The following is a 21,195-nucleotide window of genomic DNA, read 5'->3' on the forward strand; positions in this document are numbered from 1 at the left end:
AATAATGGTATATAATTGGTAAAAACCAAAATTTGAAACCTTGTATTTTCATTGTTGCAAAACAAATCGTGATCGAGTTTTTATTATTATATTCTCAAATTGGATAGATCAAAGTATTAAAAAATATATATTTTTTTATTTCAAAATTCAAGAACGACAGCAGGAAAAGGGAGTAACTTATTTTTAAATATTCATATTTTGTGACGAAAAATCTATTGAGTTCAGTTTCGCAGATATATATAGTCTTATAGCAGATTGCGCATCTTCTGGAAAAAGTATGTTTAAGAAGTCAACAAAATTTTTCACATGTTTTATCAAATATCATTATAAACAATAATTTTTTTCATACTTACAGCTGCCAGCGAGATTTTGGAAATTTTGTTATAAATTTGGTTTAAATAATATTTTTGCTCAGGATTTTGGAAAATTAGTACTTAAAATCCACCTTCCTGAATCGTTGTATACAATTTTCCAGATTTTTCTTGCAGCTGTAAGTATAGAAAGGAAATTATTGTTAACAAAGGTTTTTTATGAACAATGTAAAAAATTTTGTTGATTATGTATGATTATATATTTGGAAGAATAAGAAAATATACTTTGAACTATGAACCTGATCCCGATTTTGTTGTAATAATTAAAACCTATCATTTCTTTGTATGCTCCGAAAAACGCACAATGTTAATTAACAAATCCATATCTCGTGAACTATTTTTTTAGGATATTCTTTAAGGGCTAATTTTAAAACTTAGTTTATAACCTACGATTGTTTCTAATTGACAATTATACAATTATATTTCACGTTAAAAAAAACCTATTTAAAAAAAAATTTTTTTTTTAAACACAACTGCTTGGTAATTTTCGGCTGAATTTGTCTGTTTCTTATTTCAAATTTAAATCTTTTTTGGTTTAAATATTGGCTAGTACATGTTTCGAAGAATCACCTTTTTAGCCTAAAATTCAACAGATCTGATAGAAAATTTAACTATCTGGTTAAAAATGTGCTTTTCTGTTATAAATTCATCTTATCGTGCTTAAGATTCAATTTGATTGTTTTGTAAAATGTACGTCTTTTTTGTTTCACAATCCACCTATTTTCGTACAAATTTAATCTTTTTTGGTAAAAAATTCCAATTTTTTGTTTAAAATTCTTGTATTACGTTCAAATTTTACCTTTATTTGGTAGAGAGTTAATCTTTATAATATATTTATATTACCATTTTGAATAATTTACGCCTGAAACTCGAAAAATATTTCTTTAGTTTCTAAAAAGAAATATTTTTCTCTCCTCAACATAAAAATATGTAATATTTTGTCAAGAACAATTAAAACCATTATAATGGAGATTAAAGACCATTTAAACGTGGAAGAACAATTTTATTCATTTCCAAGCTGTTGAGTGTGGCTGAATTGAAGTGAAAAAGTTTTATCCGACAAATTCATCTATTTTAGAGGAAATAGATGTGCACATATTTATACCCTGAATATAAATAACTTTTTTGTCATTCTGTGGTTGATAAACTTCCATGAAAATTCAACAATCTTAGCGTGACACTCGCCAAAAATTAGAGAAGGTACGGCTGCCGATTTCGATGAAATGTAATCTTTAGTTTAAATCAAAAATAAATACTGACTCCTAAGATATTGTGTTTTCTGAATGCGAGTAAAAAAAGTCTGAACTAAAATATTTAGCCAATTCTGAGTAAATAGTGCAAGAATATTGAGGTTACAATATTTTACAAAAATAAAAACTTGATCCTGAGATACGGGGACGCTGAATAAGAATAACGAAGGTTTTATTCAACAAAAATGATTCTTTCAGCAAAAATAAAAATGTAGTGTGAGAGTATCACACTTTGACAGACGATTTTTCACTGAAATGCTATAGAAAACACTAATTTTGATTCAATCGAATCGATTGATTAATCAAATACAAAAAATTTATTTTTTCTTAATATTCAATAAAAATGATAATTTAATCAAAAATTAGTTTTTTAAAAATATGATTTAATATTATTATTTTTTATCGAAAACTGTAGTATAAAAATCCTAAAATAGTCTAAAAAAGTGTTACGTAATATGTTTATAAGCGACCCTTTTCTATTTCTATGCAGTCGAATCCTTCAATTTTCTTCTGCTGTTTATCTTCGAGTACAAGCATACTTTTATTCATTTTTATTAAATCTTCATAGAAAAAATCTATTAGGTGTGAAATCAACCATTAATCTTCCTTTCCATATCTATATGTGTTGTTTTATGCTTCATTTGGGGTTTTCTTACGTTATTTGCCGCTATAGCTGATTCACACTCTTTTTCCATTTTTTTAAGAACAGCAGTTTTTTCCTTATTTTCATGAAACTTCTCCTTTATCTCGTAATTGTATTTAAATGCGAACTAAATTGACAGACCCAACTATTTTTCTTTCGAAGGTATAATTTTTTTAAATTGGAAAGTCGACTATTATACATATTTTTGGTTCATAATTAATTTTTTTTTTGTTCAAAAATCTACTATTTCGTTGAAGATTTCAATATTCTGTTAAAAATTTATTTTTTCACCTGAAAATTCATTTTTTTGTTTGAAAATGTATCGTTTTTGGGTGAAAATTCAACCTTTTACTTGAAAATTTATGCATTTTATTGTAAATGGATATTTTTTGATAGAAAAGTAAACTATGTACTAAATGAATGTTGAACTACTTTGTTAAAAATACAATGTTCACAAGTGCAAATTTAACTATTCCATATTTGGTTGAAAATTAATTTATTTTAGATCAAGGTTCAACTATTTCGTTGAAAATGAATTTTTTTTGTTGAAAATTGAAAAATTTAGTTGAAATTTTTGGTTAAAAGTGCAACTTTTTGGTTGAAAATTATTTAGCTTTTGTTAAGAGTTGCAAACTTTGTTGGAAATTCGCTTTTTTGGTTACATCCAACTTTTTAAAATTAAAAATTAAAATTATTTCAGATTAAAATATGAACTATAAAATTTTTCGTTGGGAATTCATCTTTTTTGGCTAAAATTGACTGTTTGTGATTTAATATAAAAATATTTTTTTAGTTGAAATATGAATTATTATATTTTTCGATAAGCATTAATTTTCTGTTATTAATAATATTTAATTTCTTGGTTGAAAGTTGAACTTCTTTCTTTAAAACTCATTTATTTTCATAATTTAAGTTAAAAATTCAACTAATTTGTCAGAAAGTCTTTTTGGATAGAAAATTCGTCCTGTAGGATAAAAAATTTACCTCTCTTCTAAAAAGTTCGTCTTTTTTACTTGAAAATTCAACTAATTGGTTGAAAATGCAAACGTTTTTTTGTTAAAGTTTTATATTTTTTGTTTAAGAGTTTGACCAATTGATTGCAAATTAATATTTTTTGGTAGGAAAGTTCTTGGTTAAAAATAGATCTTTCTTGGTGGCAGCTTTTCAGTCAATGGAAGTGACTGAATTATCTGCTATAATGAAGTAATCAAATTACTTTAAAAGTACAACTGATTAATACATTGAAAGTTATAAATTAAATCAATCAAAGTTACTGATTTTGTTAGTGAAAGTTACTGATTACGTAATTCAAAATTATTTTGTTCGTTCATTAAAAATGACTGATTCGATCAGGGGTCGTTACTGATTAGATCAACTTCTCTTTATTGGTAGAAAACAAATCTTCTTGGTTCAAAATTAATCTTTTTGCTTAAATTCAACTATTTTTAATTTTAAATAAAAATATTTTTGATTGAAAATGAACTTCTTTTATTTTTTAAAGTAGAAAGTTCGTCTTTTTCGGTAGAAAATTAATCTTTTTGGCGGAAAATTCTTTCTTTTTAGCTCGAATATGTTAAAGTAGAACTACCTTAACATAAATTCATTATTTTGGTTAATGATTCATCTCATAAGTTGGAACTTTATCCGTTTCATTAAAAATTAATATTTTTTTACTTGAAAATTCAACAATTTGGTGGAATATTTCTGTAATTTCTTGAAAATTCAACTTTTGTTTTGATAATTAATCTTCTAGGTTAACAATTAATCTTTTTCGGTTGAAAATTGTACTACTTGGGTGAAAGCTGAACCAGTTTATTAAAAATTCATTTTTTTTTGTTAAAAATTTAACATTTGAGTTAAAGGGTCATCTCTTTTGTTGAAAATTGAGATATTTCGTTTCAAATTAGTTTTTTCTCTCCTAAAAATTAAGATTGTTTATTGAAAATTTATCTATTCCATTCTTGGTTGAAAATAGACCTTTCTGGATGAAAAATCAAGAGACTTATTATTTAAAATGGGGGATTTCATGAGTGAGTCAAATTGTCGTCGAATCCGCATTCTTTGAATAGGGGAAAATTGACTTCGATTCAGTCAATTTTGACTTATTCAAATTTAGGATGTTGTATAGTTTTCGAACGGCTCCAGATAAATGCGATAAAAAAGGAAGAAAGCTAGATTCTACAATTTTTTTAACATCTGATAAAAAATAGGAAACAAAATATTAATGAGGATACGAGAACTAATGAGATGTCTACTAAAAATTGTAATTGATGAGTCAATAAAGAGACGAATGATCTAGTGATTATTTATAATGTTAAATAAACAGATGGTTGGTTGGATCTGCATAAAAGTTGCAACAATATTATTGTTAATTTTGTCACGCTCTTGTTCGTTAAAAAATTATTTTGGATTATTTTTGTGATTTCAGTGGATACAGACAGACAGGACAGGCACGCGCGCAAACTTTACTCATCGAGTGGACGACGTAAACACGTTACACAAGTGCGTGGATGTTGCATAATCTACGAGCTATTTGTAGATAAGGATATGTTACATAAATAGAGCGCGAGCAATGCGTACCGACCAACAGCATAGCTTTTCTTCTCAAAAGTATTTCACCTCACAAAGGAAAGCTTTTCTCTTATCTATTAACTTGATTTTCCGCATGAAGTGTACAGCCACACTTCAACTGATTCGAAGCGCATATTTCCTAAACTTTCCGTTTCTTCTGTGAATGAGAACGTGCTTCTTGAAAGAAAGTATTGCTTCATTGCTTGCACTTGTAAAGGAGACTTTCTCTCAAAATTATTTGTGTATATTATAAAAGGCACAAAAAAAACAAAGTGTAATGATTAATTTCTTAACAAAATACTCGAATTTTCAACAGAAACGCTGAATTTTCGAACCAACCATAATAATTTTCAATTTAAAAAAACGATAAATTTTCAAGTATAAATTTGAATTTATAAGCCAGAAAGACGAAATTTCTACCCGAAAATGTGAATTTCCAACCAAAAAGTTACATTTCAACCAAATAGTTCAGTTTCTATATACATAGTTGAATTTTCAACTAAAAACAATTAATTTTGAAACTGAAATGGAATAGTTATATTTTTTTACCGAAAATTTATTTTCAATAAAAAAGACGATGTCTAGTCGTCCTTAAAAAAAAGGGGAGTTGAAAAAGGGGATGGACTAGTCGTCCCGAAAATTCGGAACGACTAGTGTAGCTTTTGAAAAATATTGGACTAGTCATACCGAATTTCGGGACGTCGATATACGCCGAAAAAAAACGAATAATAAACAAAATGGTTAAATTTACAATCAAAGAGATGAATTTTCAACAAATAAAGCGATTTTTCAAAAAGTAGTTAAATTTTTAAGCCAAAAAGATGAATTTCTAACGCAGCAGTTGAATTTTCAACCCGAAAATGTGAAATCTCACCATATTTCATTTTCAACCAAATAGGGGAATTTTTAACTACAAAAGATAAATTTCAATCAAAAATTGAATGATTAAATTTGAAATTAAGAATTCTTGTGTTATTTATTTAAATAACACGTTCGTTCCGCAACATTGCTCCGACCCAGGTTGCTGATCAATCTTTATAGCATTTTTTTATGCAGGCTCTCATGTTTCTGTGGCTTCTTATGTTTCTTTTAACTAAGGTCTCATTCACAAATTCTAGTCACTCTTTCCGAGGTCTGCCTCTGGGTACGCTGCCATTTACTTCACCTTGATACCCTTCTTTTGTTAGTCGTTCATTTGACATACATACATATGGAATTATGTATTGCCATTTTAGCTTTATTTGATAGATTTTTACTTCAGATAAGGGGCCCTGCTCTACCAATAACTTTAGTACCTTCGTTTATGCGTCTATCTGACTCCTCGTCTATCTTCCCGTCCCTAGTAGATAAGCTACCAAGGTATACGAACTTATCAACTTGTTTAATTCTCTCATCATTTAATACAATATTGCATAGGGTTTTCTCAATCTTTCCTTCAAACGCTATAGTTTTTGTTTTGTTTACGTTAATTTTGAGGCCCATGTTCTTCATGCTTGCATTTAGTTTATTCAACATTCTTTGCAAGTCTTCGATTGACTCTGCCATAACAACCTTATCATCTGCGAACACTAACACACGTACCCTTACTGTTTATTGCTGTTTAGTAAATCAGTTCAACTTTCGACCAATTAGCTGAATTTCCAACAACACAAGATGAATTCTATTTAAAACGTGTTATAGTTGAATTTCTAACTAAAAATTATCCATAATCAGTCAAAAGTGGATTACTTAAATTTTCGGTTAAAAAAATTAATTCTTTACTAAAAAAAAAAAACGAATTTTCAAACAAATACAGTGAAACTCTTCTATAACGCCAATTTTGGGGTTGACGGTGGGTGGGAACTAACTCATTATAGCCCGCTCCGCTTTTGTTTGTTCATTCTTGAGTGCTCGTCTGAGTGACAGCCGCATATGCCGCGCCCCCGCGCACCTCCTGTTCTCCCACATGCGGCGCGGCTTCTATTCTTAGAAGGGCTATAGAAGGTAGAGCTATTGAAGAGTTTCACTGTAGTTGAGTTTTTAACTAAATAGTTCAATTTTCAATTAAAAACGATTGATTTTCTAACAAAAAATGGAACAGTTAAATTTACAGTTCCCAAAATTAATCAATACAAAAAAACGACAATTTTAACCAAATAAAATTTTTAACCAAAAGATATTAATTCTGAACCACTAATATATTAAAAGACGTTGTAATAAAAAAGAATGAACTTTCAACGACAAATAGTTGAATGTTATTATTTGGTTGTATTAATTCAGTACGCACTTAAGTGAAAAAACGAGAAAGACTTACTTAAAAAACAAGAGAAAATGGGAAATTCTTTTTTAAAAAAGGGAGAAAGAGGTTAGTATTCTGTATTTAGATACCTTAATTGTAAACAAATTGTTAACTTTCATTTTTTGAAGCATTCCAAAATATCAGTAATATTTATATTTTTCTATATTTAAGGCCCCCGCCGCTCCGGTCGTGTTAAAACATCGCTAGAATGACCGAAAATTGTTTAAATAGGATTCATGTTTTAATATATTAAAAAATGCTATAAAATTTAAAAAAATTAAATATTTTTATTAGAAATACCAAGAAAAAAATATACATATATAAATATATACATATTTTTTAATATACCCACACTTTCTGGCAGTAGTGTGTGTTTTATCTGTTATATCAAGAAAATTTCTCATTGCTTTTAGTCTAAGGATAAGGGTTTCTTGAACCTTTTCTGGAATTCTGATTTCCGAGAAATTTTATATAGGAAGGCATCAGGGTGTGTTTGCTCAGTGGTGAAGAACGTGAGAAAACCCCAGCACATTTAGATAGAGAAACGAAAATGAATGGTTGATTTCAGATGCAATATATTTTTTCTAAGAAGATCAAACAGAAGTGAATAGAAGTTAAGATTAATTTCTTTCAGAGCTACAAGAAATAAAAATTTAAAAATACATATATAAATGCTTGTACTCGAAGATAAATAGCCGCATCAAATTGAAGGGTGGCCATACGGAAATAGATAAGGGGTCGCTCATAGATTACGTGACGATTTTTTAGACGATTTTAGGATTTTTATGTGAAAAGTTTTCGATAAAAAACAATATGAAGTCATATTTCACAAGAAATAATTTTTGAAAAAAATATAATTTTTTGAAATATTAACAAACATATTAAATTTGTTTGGATCTGTTTTATAGAACATTTGTTCAATAAAATAATAATTATTAATAATGTACTAACGTTGCATTTTTGACTGTTTTGAAGTTACCTAGGAACTAAGTTAAATAATTTTGTCACCTTAACAAAAATATTGGTTTGTTTCTTCTGTTCGAACAAAACTAATTTTATGAAAAATACTTGGAAAAAAATTTAAAATAAGTATGACTTTATCTAAATCCAAAAGAAGACATGATATTTGTTGGTGATTTAAATAATTTTTAATTGATCTGAAAATTGCTTTCTCTAAAATATGATTATATATTAGTATTTGCTATCGAAAACTGTATACATTAGAGGAAACTTTGAAAACTTTCAACTCCTCAGTAGTATCCAAAAGTGAAGTCTAAATTATGTTACGTAATATATTGACGACCTCTTACAAATATTTTTTCCAAACAGAGTTTATTTATTGAACTATTTTGTAAAAATTGTCTTTTTGTATACTATACTTTTTTTAATACAATCGCACGGAATCTAATCAATTAATTTTTAAAAATTTTAATTGTGATATTTAAAATACTTTGAAATTTTTTGAAATCCTAAGAAATGCTTTGAAATGGCTTAAACACTTTAAAATGTCGTTAAATTCATTGAAATAAAATTAAAATCTTTCGAAATACATTTAGATTGATAAAATTAGTTTAATTTTGGGAAATCCCTAGGAATTCCATAAAAATAAATTACCAATTTAACAAAAAAGTAGCAAAAATAGAAAAGTGGGGTCTCTGTGAAAATAGAATCTTTATAAATTCGAAAAAATCAACGCAATTTGATTAATTTTGAACCTTTTTAAAAAAAAAATGTAAAGATGTCGATTAAGTAAACAGTTATAAAGGTTTGAAGCAAAAGCTATTTCTTTTTTTCAATCATCTTCCAAATTCAAATACTCATAACCTCCAGAATTTTTTTCTTAAATGTGAAAAATACATATTGCATATAATTAAACAATGTTCTAATCTTTTAAATGTTCTAAGATTCCATAAAATCCCACGAAATCCGTAGAAATACCTTAAATATATATTTATTTATTCCCTAAAATTGCTTGAAATTCCTTAAATTTCTGCAAATCCCACGGAAATTCCTTAGAATTGTTGAAATATTGCGAAAGACATTTAAAAAATTTTTAATATATTTCTATGGTTCTTAAATCTTCAAAAGTCCCTAGAAATCTTTTGACATATTGTAAATATCTCAATCTTAAAAATCTTCTAACACACAATAAAATCTCAAGAAAAAAAATCTCTTAAAATATATAGAGAAATTTCAAAAATTTCAAAACCTTTCAAGTTTTCTGAAATTCTTTAGAATCTTTCACAATAATCAAATAGCTTTGGAACCCTATAAAATCTTTTGAATTGTTACAAGAAGAGTTTCAAACCCTAGAAATATTTTGAAATTGCGATTTGTGAAATGTCCGAAGTGTTATTTCAGACTATCAACGAAAAAGTGGCGAAAACGTTATCTTTTAAATATAGCAGCAAACTAGTTGCATCATTAAAAATAGTGTCAAAAGTGTCTATAGCACTGTGAGTCTGTGGGTTTTTAAAGCAAATAATTTTGAACTATATTCGTTGTTTTTAATGCTTCCAGATTAAAAGTGTTCAACTTACTGTTGAACATTTCAACACAAATTGAAAATTATAATTTGTACTATACATTTCCTTTTGAAATTGGGAAACTTTTAATCTGAAAATTTGCAATAATTTTTACATTCTCATCATAATACGCAGGTATTAGTTTGATGTAAAAACTGACTATCGCGGATTTATTAAATCTCCACGTTTCTCCTTGAATCCTAAAACCCCGGTTTTATGATGGTGCGTCTGTCGTCGTCGCTGTTGTCGTTATCGCCTGTATACCGGATAACTTTTAAAAGACTAATCGGCTTAGGTTGCAATTTGGTACACAGTTTCAGGGACCCAAAATAAAGATCGAGTTCGTTAAACAGCTTTTTTGGATATAAATTTAAAAAATTAGAGCATTTACCAATTTTTTAGATAACTTTTTTAAGATTTCAAAATTCTATGTATGACTGTTTATATTGCACAAAAAGGAGAACTATTTATCTCAATTAATTTTTTTATTAACAAAAAAATTATTAGAGTTATAGAAATGTAAAAAAGAACGAAAATTAACATTTTAAGTCAAACAACGCACGATATATTTTTATTTTTCAGTACCTTTAAAAGCATTTTGAAGCTGAGGTACAGAAATAAATGTAATATACATTTCACATAATAGAGTTTAACAAACTCTAGTAAAGTTCGCTTTTTCAACAAACTCGAGTGTGAACCAGGAGATACATGATACGAATGTGTTCGTTAAAGCTGAAGGAGTTTTTACGAAAGAGAATTCACAATGCATCGAATTACAGTTATCCATGCTTTGACCTTTTATTTAAAAGTTCTGTGCAAAAATATGGGGGAAGTACAAAGGCCGAGCTCGAGCGAGGCGCACCGTGCGATCAAAATATGCCCGCGCAGAATTTTGTTTGAAATTAAAAAATTAAAAATCTATGCAAAATCTATTTCGACATAGTGCGAGGAAAAAAGTAAATTTCTGTTAAATTTAAAATGTATTGATTCGATCGTATTGAATTATTATATCAACATTGATGAGGTCTACAATTTGACTGTCAAATAGCGTTTGCGGACAAATCGTTTTTATCGAAAACACTTGATCAGTGAATTTCTTAGTAGAGATCTTTTTCGTGAACGGAATTGTCGATTTCATTTACAATTCGAAACTATCTAAAACAACTCTCTGTAGAGATCAAAATTTATCAATATGTAGAGTATCTAAACGCGAGTCACTGTATGTCAGTTCGAGGTTATTTGAGTCATCAAGTTAGAATCTACGAAGCATTATTTTTGCGACTATAAAACGCATTTTAAGGTGTCCTTAACCCACTTTGAACAAAAGTTAGTATTTTCCGTGATTTAGCCATGAAACGACTTTTTATCATAACGATTTATTTACATATCTCGTAACTTTCTTTATTATTTGATAGATATATATCTAAGCTGATAATAAGTATCAATCAGTATGTTCATATTATGACGGGGCCATACAAAAACTTAAAAAACTTTTAAAAAATAGTTAATAGGTTTTGAGATGACTTCTAATTTCCACTTTTTCTCGTATTTTGGCTTAAATGCAAACTAAATTCATAGAATCTAATGAGAAAATCCAAATGTTTTTCGTTGAATGTTAACTCTACGCTATGTTTGAAAATAAACTATTATGTTGAAAATGCTTATTTTTTCTAAAAAAATTACGTTTTTAACTGAAAATTAATTTGCTTGGTTGAAAATTCATCTACTTTGTTAAAAGTTGAACTAATTTGTTAAAAATCCAGTTTATTGATTTAAGATTTCAATAATTTTGTTGGAAATTCGTCTTTTTTTGTCAAAAATTAATTTTCTAATAGAAAATTGTATCATAAATTCAACCGTTTTATTGAAACGTCATATTTTTTAGTTGAAAATTCAACAATTTTGTTGGCACTTTCTTTTCTTTCTCGAGTGAAAAACCATTCTTAGTCGAAAATTTATCTCCTTTGGCAAATATTTGATCTTTTTTGTTAAGAAGTGCAACTGCTGGGTTACAAATTAATAAAATATTAAGTTTTCGTTGACATTTCATTTTTAAGGTTGAGAATTCATCATCTTTGTTGAAAGTTGAACCACTTTGTTAAAAATTCATTTTTATTGATTAAAGATTTCACTATTTTGCTGAAAATTCGTTTTTTATAATTGAAAATGAATTTTAAGAATTTTAAATTTTTCTTTTTTTGTTGAAAATTTATCGTTTTTAGCTGAAAATTAAACTATTTCGTTAAAAGTTCAACTACTTTGTTTAGCATTCATTTTGCTGGTTAAAGATTGAAATATTTTGTACAAAATTTGTTTTTTTTTGTGTTGAAAATCAATTTTTTGAACTGTAAATTCACCTGTTCCGTTTTTTATAAATTAATTGTCTTTAGCTTAGAATTTAACTTAATTACTGTATTTTAACTTTTTTGTTTAAAATTTATATTTTCGGATTGGAAATTCTACTGTTTCGTAAAAAAATCTGTTTTTTGGCTTGAAAATTCAATTGTTATTTTGAAAATTCATTTTTTAGTTCAAGATTTAACAATTTTGTTGAAGTTTTTTTCTTTCTTGAATGAAAAACCTTTCTTGGTTGAAAATGTATCTCTTTTTTTTATAGAAATTTGATCTTTGTTGGTTAAAAGTGCAACTGCTCGGTTAAAAATTAATCGGTTTTCGTTAAAGATTCAACTATCTTGTTGAAAATTCGTCTTTTCTTGTTGAATTCGACAATTTTTTTAATTTAAAATAAAAATATTTTAGGTTGATATATAAAATATTACATTTTTCGTTGCGAATTAATCTTTTTTTTTTTAAATTCGAAAATTTGTTGAAAATTCGTCCCTTCCGCTTAAAAGTAAAACTATTTGATTTTAAATGGAATTATTCTGTTAATAAGTAATCTTATTTTTTTTGGAAAATGCAACTGTTTTGTCAAAATAATAACTATTTTCTTGAAAATACAATATATTTAGATTTGAAATCTCTAGCGTTTTTTATTGAATTGAATTGGATCATTTCCCATATTTCCCATATTTCACCTATTTATCTAATTCCCCTATATTGAGAACTAACAATTTGGGCTGTGAAGTTTCTTAAAATAATATTCTTTTGTGTGTTTTAGTTCAGGTGTGATGCTTTGTCACGGAGAAGGGAAGAAGTGGAAAAGTTTTAAAAATAGTATGAGGTAATTTTTGAATGACTCCTACTGGTTTTTTCCTTGTTTACGTCTAAATTGATTTCTTACATGATCATTAAATGTTTACTACGCGTTTCCGACAATTTCGTTAAAATTATCCTCTTATTCGTGCATTGAATTTACCTAGAATCGTAAAAGCTGGATTACGCAATGTATTTACGTTTCCAGATGAAAAAATTTCTATCTGTGGAAAAAATTCCAGAACATTTACAGTCCGCCATCTGAATAGTGCCGCTTTAAATAGTTCCATTTGTCCTCATTCTTGCTCGAACGAATCTCCCACCAGAGCGTCGGAATTTAAATCCAGTCTCTCTCAATAGTGCCACTCTAAAAATATTTACGAAAATACACTATGTAAAGCGACTCGTTTTTATCGACTCAAAATCGAGAAAAAAATTCAAACATATAGACTTCGTAGTTGCAGAGAGAAAAAAAGAAAACTGACGACCGGCACTATTCAGAGAGAGAGAGCGGATTGTTTTACGTTTCCTGACGATAAATTTGAACAGTTAGAATAACACTTTCATATTTTAGACTTTCCTCTATTCCCATCTTTTCCCCTTTTTCAAATAATTCTAATTTTTCCCTGTTTTCAAGAAACTTCCCATTTTTCTAGTTTTTTTCGGAATTTATCTCGTTTGGTTGAAAATCCTACTATATACTTGAAAATTTAATTATTGTGTTGAAAATGCCACTATTTTTTTAAAAGGTTACTCTTTTTGGTCTAAATTTTTTTATTAATTTTGCAAAATTAATCTTCGTGGTTAAACAATCATATTTTGGGTTGAATGTTTAACTCTTTTGTTAAGAATTCAATTTTTGATATTCATCTTTTTGTTGAAAAATGTAAATATTTTACTAAACATTCGTTTTTGTTATTGTTAATGACTGTTTTTAACTAGAAAAGTAACTATTCCATTTTTGGTTGAAGATAGATCTTTTTTAGTTAAAAAACTTAAGTATTCGGTTAAAAATTTATGTATTTTGTTGAATAAATCGTCTTTTTCAGTAGATAATAATTTTTCTTGGTTAAATATTGATCCTTTTTGGTTAAAAATGACACTTTTTAGTAGGATAATTAATCCATTTTTTAGAAGATTAATCTTTTTTGTATTGAAAACTAAACTTTTTGTTATGTCAATTTAACCCGTTTTTTAAATTCTTGTTTTATGGTTGAAAATGTAAAATTTTTGTTAAAAATTGATTTATTTTGTTTGCAATTTGTCTTTTTGTTCAAACTTTAATCGTCTTGGTGGGAAATTCATCTTTTTGATAGAAAAATTAACTTTTTTTTTTATGAAGATTTAACTTTTTGGTAGAAAATTTATGTACAGTGAAATCCTTCAATAGCCCTCTCTTCTATCATCCTTCTGAGAATTGACGCCTCTCCACAGATTGGTGTAACAGGAGCTGCGCGGGATTCGCGGAGTCTGCGGTTGTCACTCAAGCAAGCACTCAGGCGTGAATAAACAAAAGCGGAGCGGGCTATAATGAGTTAGTTTCCACTCATCGTCAGCCCCAAAATCAGCGCTATAGAAGAGTTTCACTGTATTTGGTTGAAAATTTGTATTTTGTAACAGAAAAATAATCTTGTTTGTTTGAAAACTCATATTTTTGGAGTTAAAACGTCTTTTTTTTATTGAATTCAACTGGATGAAAATTCGAATTGTTTCTTGAAAAACAATTTCTTAAATTCAAAATACGACAATTCCATTTTGTAGTTCAACAAATATTTTTTTAGTTCAAAATCCATCTGTTTGTTTTAAAATTCATCTTTTTAATTGCAAGTTCATCTGTTTGTTCGAGGATTGAACAATATAGTTAAAAAGGCGTTTTGTTTCGCTTACTGTTTTATTTTAGGTTAAAAACTGATATTTTTCATTGAAAATGTATGTTTTTTTAGTTAAAAATGCACATTTTTTGTTGAAAAGTAATCGTTTTGAAAATATTTGTATTTTGTTGACAATTTGTCTTTTTTGGTAGAACATTAATCTTCTTGGTGAAAAGTTAATCTTTTTGGCAGAAAATTCCTTTATTTTGTTGAAAATTCGTGTTTTGGGTTAGAAAATTAATCTTGTTTGTTATAAATTCATCTTTTTAGTTGAGGATTCAACTACTTGGTTAAAAAGCGATATTTTTGGTTAAGTTAAACTGATTGAAAATTTGTATTTGTTTTTGTTAAGAAACAACCTTTCGAACTGAAAATTAGTCGATTCCATTTTTGTTTTAAAGCACATATTTTTTTAGTGAAAAATTCAAGTATTTGGTTTAAAATAATATTTATCTTTCTTGATTCGAAAACCATCTATTATTAAAAAAAATAAAACTATAAAAAATCTTGATTAATCATTTAAAAATTAAAAAGTTAAAAATTCTAGATTTTTCATTTGATGAAACTGTTTGCAATTTGGTCTTTTAGAACAAAATTCCTTTTTTAATCGTAGAAAAAGTCAGCTTTCTTAGTTGAAAGCAAATTTATTGTTGTTGAAAATTCAACTGTCTTTTACAAAATGTTGTTAAAATTCCTTTTTTTTACTTCCAAATTTAACTATTTGGCTGTTAATACAAATTAGATATTGAATTATTTGGTTTCAAATGCAATATATTAAATGAATTCAATACTGTTATTTAAAAGAATTTATTCCCTTACTGTTGCCCGAGCTGTTGCCCTATTTTCGTGAAAAATCACCCTACTTCCTCTTGGTTGAGAGAATTTTGGGCTATGTTACGTTTCTTGCGGGGAGATAAAATTACGATCATCAATTAGGTGGGACCGAGAAGGCGGAAGGCTAGGGGTCAAAATAGTTCAAAATTGGTAACGTAGTTTTTGGGCGGCCCCTTATCTGCTTCTGTTATATTTAAAGTTGATATTGATTAAGCTGTGAAGTTTTACAAACAATTCTGAGAAAATCAAGTAATCAATTGCGGGGGTTCAAAGACAGCTGTGTTTCTTGGTTTGAACTGCATAAGAAGAATCTCAGGAATATACAACTATCTGAGAAACAAGTCCAAGGTGCAAATACGCTTAGCACGCTCCCAACGCCTGATTCTGGCAAAACGTAATCAACACCCTGTTTCAACAGTCTACTGACAAGTCTTGGAAATACTATTCAGCTGAAAATTAGTATCGAGTGATGAATAATCAGTTTTATGCGTAAAAAATAGCAGAAAAACGAGGCGCAAGCTAATAATAGTTAATGTATGAGTATAAATAGAAAAACTCGACATTAACTCATTGCCAGTGAACCGCAACTGCGTAGAGGATTAACTGATTAATGCAACTAAGGAATTCAAATCACATGATTTAGTTTCATTTCTGTTATTGCACCTTTTATATCTGTATTCTTATATATGGAAATTCAGTTCGTGAAGAAAAATTTGAGACAATGAACCTTTTTCTTATTATCACCACTGATTTCAAATGAATAAATACGTTACATGGAACATTTTATTTTTTATCTCAATTTCACATGCCAAAAGGTTCAATTTGAGCCATCCCTCAAAAAATTGGCCTAAAAGGCATCATTATATTCAACTTTTCTAATGTTTCTTACTTTTCAACCACTAATAAAAAAATACTATAATAGAAAATTTTATTTTTTGTCTCAATTCTAATTGTTAAGAGCTTTAATTTGAGCCATCTCGAAGGAAATAGGACTAAAAGAAAAGCCTCTATCACAGGTGTCTAAAAAACTAAAACTTTTCCATTTTTTTACCACTAATACAAAAGAGAAAAAGAAAACTGATGACAAATTTTATGGTTCATCTCAATTCAAAATGCTGACGGCTTATATTTGAGACACCCTCGAAGAAAATCGGCCTGAAAAAAAGCGTCCATCATAGGTATCTAAAAATCAATCTTTCCTCAATTTTCTAAATTTTTAACCGCTGATATAAAAAAATAAAGCTCTCATATTAAATTGTATTTTTGCTTCAATTCCACAGGGTTTCAATTTAAGCCTTTCTTGAGTAAAATTGTTCTAAAAGGAAAGCCTTCATCATGGAAATAAAACGTCCCTAATTTTTCTTATTTTTTAATCACTAATATAAAAAAAAGAAAACTCTATCTTGGCAAACTTTATTTCTCATCTCAATGCTAAATGCTTCAATTTGATTCACCCCCAAATAAAATCGGACGAAAAGAAAAGCTTCTAGCATAGAGGTCTAATGATTCTAATGTGTCGTCTCCGGAGAAAATCATGCTAAAAGAAAAGCTTCCAGCAGAAAGGTCTGAAACTCTATTTCCCTAAGTTCTCTTATTTTTCTTATCATTAAACCGCTAATATAAGAAACAAAACAATATAACAATTCTACATGACAAAAACAATAATCGCGATACTCATTTTCTTGCTTTTACTTATTTTGAATGAATTTAATTTATATTTGGTGTTATAAAATGCCAAAAATAAACGACTTTCAACTCTGCATGCCTAAAGCTTGAATGTGGACTATCCTCTAATAAAATCGGACGAAACGAAAACCCCCTCTATAGTAGCTGTATAAAAAACCAAAATTCATCAATATTCTTATTTTGCAACCATGAGCTTCAATTTAAGCTGTTTCGAAGAATTTGCATCCACATCATTCCAATCATTTAATCAGAATATTCACTCTATTTCAGTCTGACTGAACTGCAATTTTATTATTAAGATTTCTTCCTCTTAAATCATATCCCATCTGATCCAAACCAAATGAATCCTACTTTTGTTGACAAAAATGCACTCCCTTCCAATGAGATGAATCCAATTCCTGGAAAAATTTTGTAATCCAATGCAATAAAATAAAAATTTTACGACAAAACTTAATTTCGATACAATCTGAATGAATCTGACCTCTATACAAAAATTCATTCAGATCCAATTCGACCTTTACCGAATAATTCACTTCGATCTTATCCGTTCTTCACCAGTCTGAATGATTTTGTAAATCATCTACTGAATGAATTTACGATGAGTAACGAAAGATTTTTTTAGTATCCTTGTACACTGAAACTACTCCGAAATAATTCTAACGCTTTTCAAATTGTTAATTTATATTGCGCAGTATTTATTTTTTACATAAGGAAAACTTTGCAATACAGAATGAAAACTTTTTTTTTAATAATGCTAAACCTATTAAAATGACTCGTGTAGGAATCCAATCAGGGATCCGGCCGGATCACGGTAAACTGGTCGGATCCCGATTTGAATACCAGCCGGGATCCAATCGGGTAATCTGGCCACAAAGCGGTTAATAAATTTTGCTTCAGACATGAAATTGGTAACTTGTTTTGTCTTTTAAGGCGCATCATAAAGAATACGGTGAACTTTAAAGGTCAAATCAAGTTAACCAATTCTGACGTGGAAATTGAAATAGAATTTCAACCACTGATAATAGAATCTCGTAGCAATTGTTTAACGTTGGAAACCACGTGGTGATTTTAGGTTAGGAAGGTAGAAAGAAAAAAATGTATTCACAAGAGTATAGTTTAATTAAAAATAATAACTATCCGCGAACTAAGCGGGGGTTTCAAACTGATTACAGAACCAAGGTTGATTTTGATTACGGATCTCGAATTTATTTGCAAACTTCGAGGAAATGACGCGACGAAAGTGCATGGCGGTAAAGTTGAACGTGCACAGATTCAACATTGTCTGAAAATAGTAAAAATTGTAACATTTCGGCTGATGCAGAAAACAAAATTGATAACAGTCTTACTTAATAAGCTAAAACATTAGAAAAAATTAGATGTTTTTTAAAAGAATTTAAAACAGCTTATTTCTGTTTCACTGTTCTAATAAATCTTTCAATTATAATTTTCAAATGGTAATTCACGTATCATCTCTAATTACGTCTTTGATAACATCAAAGCTCTTAAAAAATGTGAAATTTTTACAAAAAAAGTTATTCTGGCCAGTGCCCAGTCGGCTCCCGAACATGAGACATAACCAGGGTTGGTTCGGCCAGTAACCGGCCGGCTCCCGACTTGGTGATTCGAGAAAAATGCAGCCCGACCGGTTCCTGTCCATGAAACCCAGCCAGGGGTAGCCCGGCCGGGATCCGACTGGAAACCTTGTTGTAGTAGGGCCAACCAGGGAAATTTCTACACGGGGAAAAAAATTATTTTTAGCAAATTTTTGTTAGCATGACATTTCTTGCAATGATTAACCAAGGAAATTAATTAAAAAATAATTTATGTGATTGTTATAAATATTTTTTATCAAAACTAAAATTGATCATAATATTTGTGATGAGCTTAATTGTGATATAGAACCAACATGATCAAGAAATCGAAGAATTAATAGAACAAATCGAATTCAAGGTTAATTCGAGTGCTGAATCTTAATTTATTTCTTTAAAGTTTCATCTAAAAATCTGACTATTATTTATAGCAATTGTTACTTCAACCTTGCCGGTATTATTTCAATGTCAAAATGATAAGCATGCAGTTTCTGGCTACAAAATTATTGATAACAAAGAGAAATAATTTTGTAAACAAAAACTGTATGCTTATCATTTTCAAATAGAAATAACACCGAAAAGGTGAAGTAACAATTTATATTTATAATAATCAGATTATTATAAGAAACTTTGAAGAAATAAATTAAGATTCAGCACTAGAAATAAACTTTGAATTCGATTTCATCTTGGTTCTTCGATTTCTTGATCAAGTTGGTTCTATATAACAATTAAACTTACCACAAAAATTATTGAAGGCAAAATAACTTTTTCCTAAGATCAAACGGAAGATTCTGATATTTTAAAAATAGTAATTGTTATTCACCTTTAGGCGATAATGAACAGGAAATTAGTATTCCAGACTACTGTGTGTCTGGTCACCCCTACCTCAGGGAGATCACTTACTCGTAAAAAATTGCTTAACTAAACTTGGAATTATTTTTAGTTAAAATCGTGAATGTGATTTGTGAATGTTAAAATATGCACCGTTTGCAGCAACAATTGTAAACAGACATTTTGCACGTACCCAAGACCAACGACACGTGGACGAACAGTTCGAGGTTACGATAAATTCTTGAACGCTTATCATCTCATTGAAAAAGAGACTTGCACAAGTGTGTTTGTGTTTGATAAATAATGCACTCAACTGTTTGTTATTAAACAAAATATATAAATAACCCTACAATATTCAGGTAAATGAATATGTTTCCTTATTTAATAAAATTTACATTAAAGCTAACGAGCACTTTTGGTGGTGGTTTCTCAATTTCTCAATTTCTCAATTTCTCAAGTTCTCAGAAGTCAGACTGGAGTAGAACATGCTAGGCCTAGCACAGAAGATCGTGAGAAAATACGAGGCGAGGTCGTAGGACCCAGAGTCCACGCGACTTCCCATGAACTTGGTTTCCGTCCTGCGGGTCGCCTTATAATTTTTTCTTTATATTTCATGTTTTGAGTGAGATAGTGATAAATGTACATACTCAAGTGAAGCATTATATTTCTTTTATTCGAGAGACAAAAGATCGTTGAGTTGTATATTGCAGGTTGGATACAACATCCTGTTAAAGGAAAAATGAAGCACCCTGGCAGGAAACTTGCTAACATTTGCTTACCAAAACTACGTTAAACTGCCAGGGGGAGAAGGGTTAAGAGAGTCCATTAGGCCAAATCCCTTTCGTGGTAAGCCTATCTTATTCGGTTCTAGCCTTGTTTTACTGTCGGAAATAAATGAATTTATATAAATAACATGTATCATAAGTAAGACGTTTGTTCCGCAACACTGTTCCGACCCAGGTCGCTGATCAGTCTCTCTAACAATCACCCCAGACAAAGAGCTTCACAAAAATACGCAAAATAACTGATAATCCCATAATAAGATCCATACTCTGTACTCGAATCATAAGCACTAGGTAAAGCTCTTCACGCGGGCCCATTAGTATCCAGGGTCTTTCGTTTCAGGCGCCTCTCACTCCGCCGACATTCTTTATCACACATTTTTTATACATTATTTTTCTCCACACTTTCCTGTCCTGGTATACAAGTTTAGTTTCCTTTACGTTTATATGTTTTCTTATATAAGCTCTTGTGTTTTTATGGCTTTTTATAATATATCTTGTCTTTTTCCCTGTTTTCAAGAAACTTTCCCAGTTTGTCAATTGTTTCACGTAAATTCGAACTCAATTAATAGAATACAATCAGAGAATCTAACTATTTTTCGCTAAAATTCAATTCTTGATTAAAAGTTTACCATTATATTCTTAGTACAGAATTCATCTTATATGGTGAAAAATTCTACTATTCGGTTGAAGATTGAAATATTTTGTTGAAATTTAATTTTTGAACTAAACATTTAACTATTATATTTTTGGGTGGAAATTGATCGTTTTTGGTTGAAAATTCAACTATTAAATTCTTCTTTAAGAA

This window comes from Belonocnema kinseyi, chromosome 3 (assembly GCF_010883055.1).
Source record: "Belonocnema kinseyi isolate 2016_QV_RU_SX_M_011 chromosome 3, B_treatae_v1, whole genome shotgun sequence".
NCBI classification, from domain to species: domain Eukaryota; kingdom Metazoa; phylum Arthropoda; class Insecta; order Hymenoptera; family Cynipidae; genus Belonocnema; species Belonocnema kinseyi.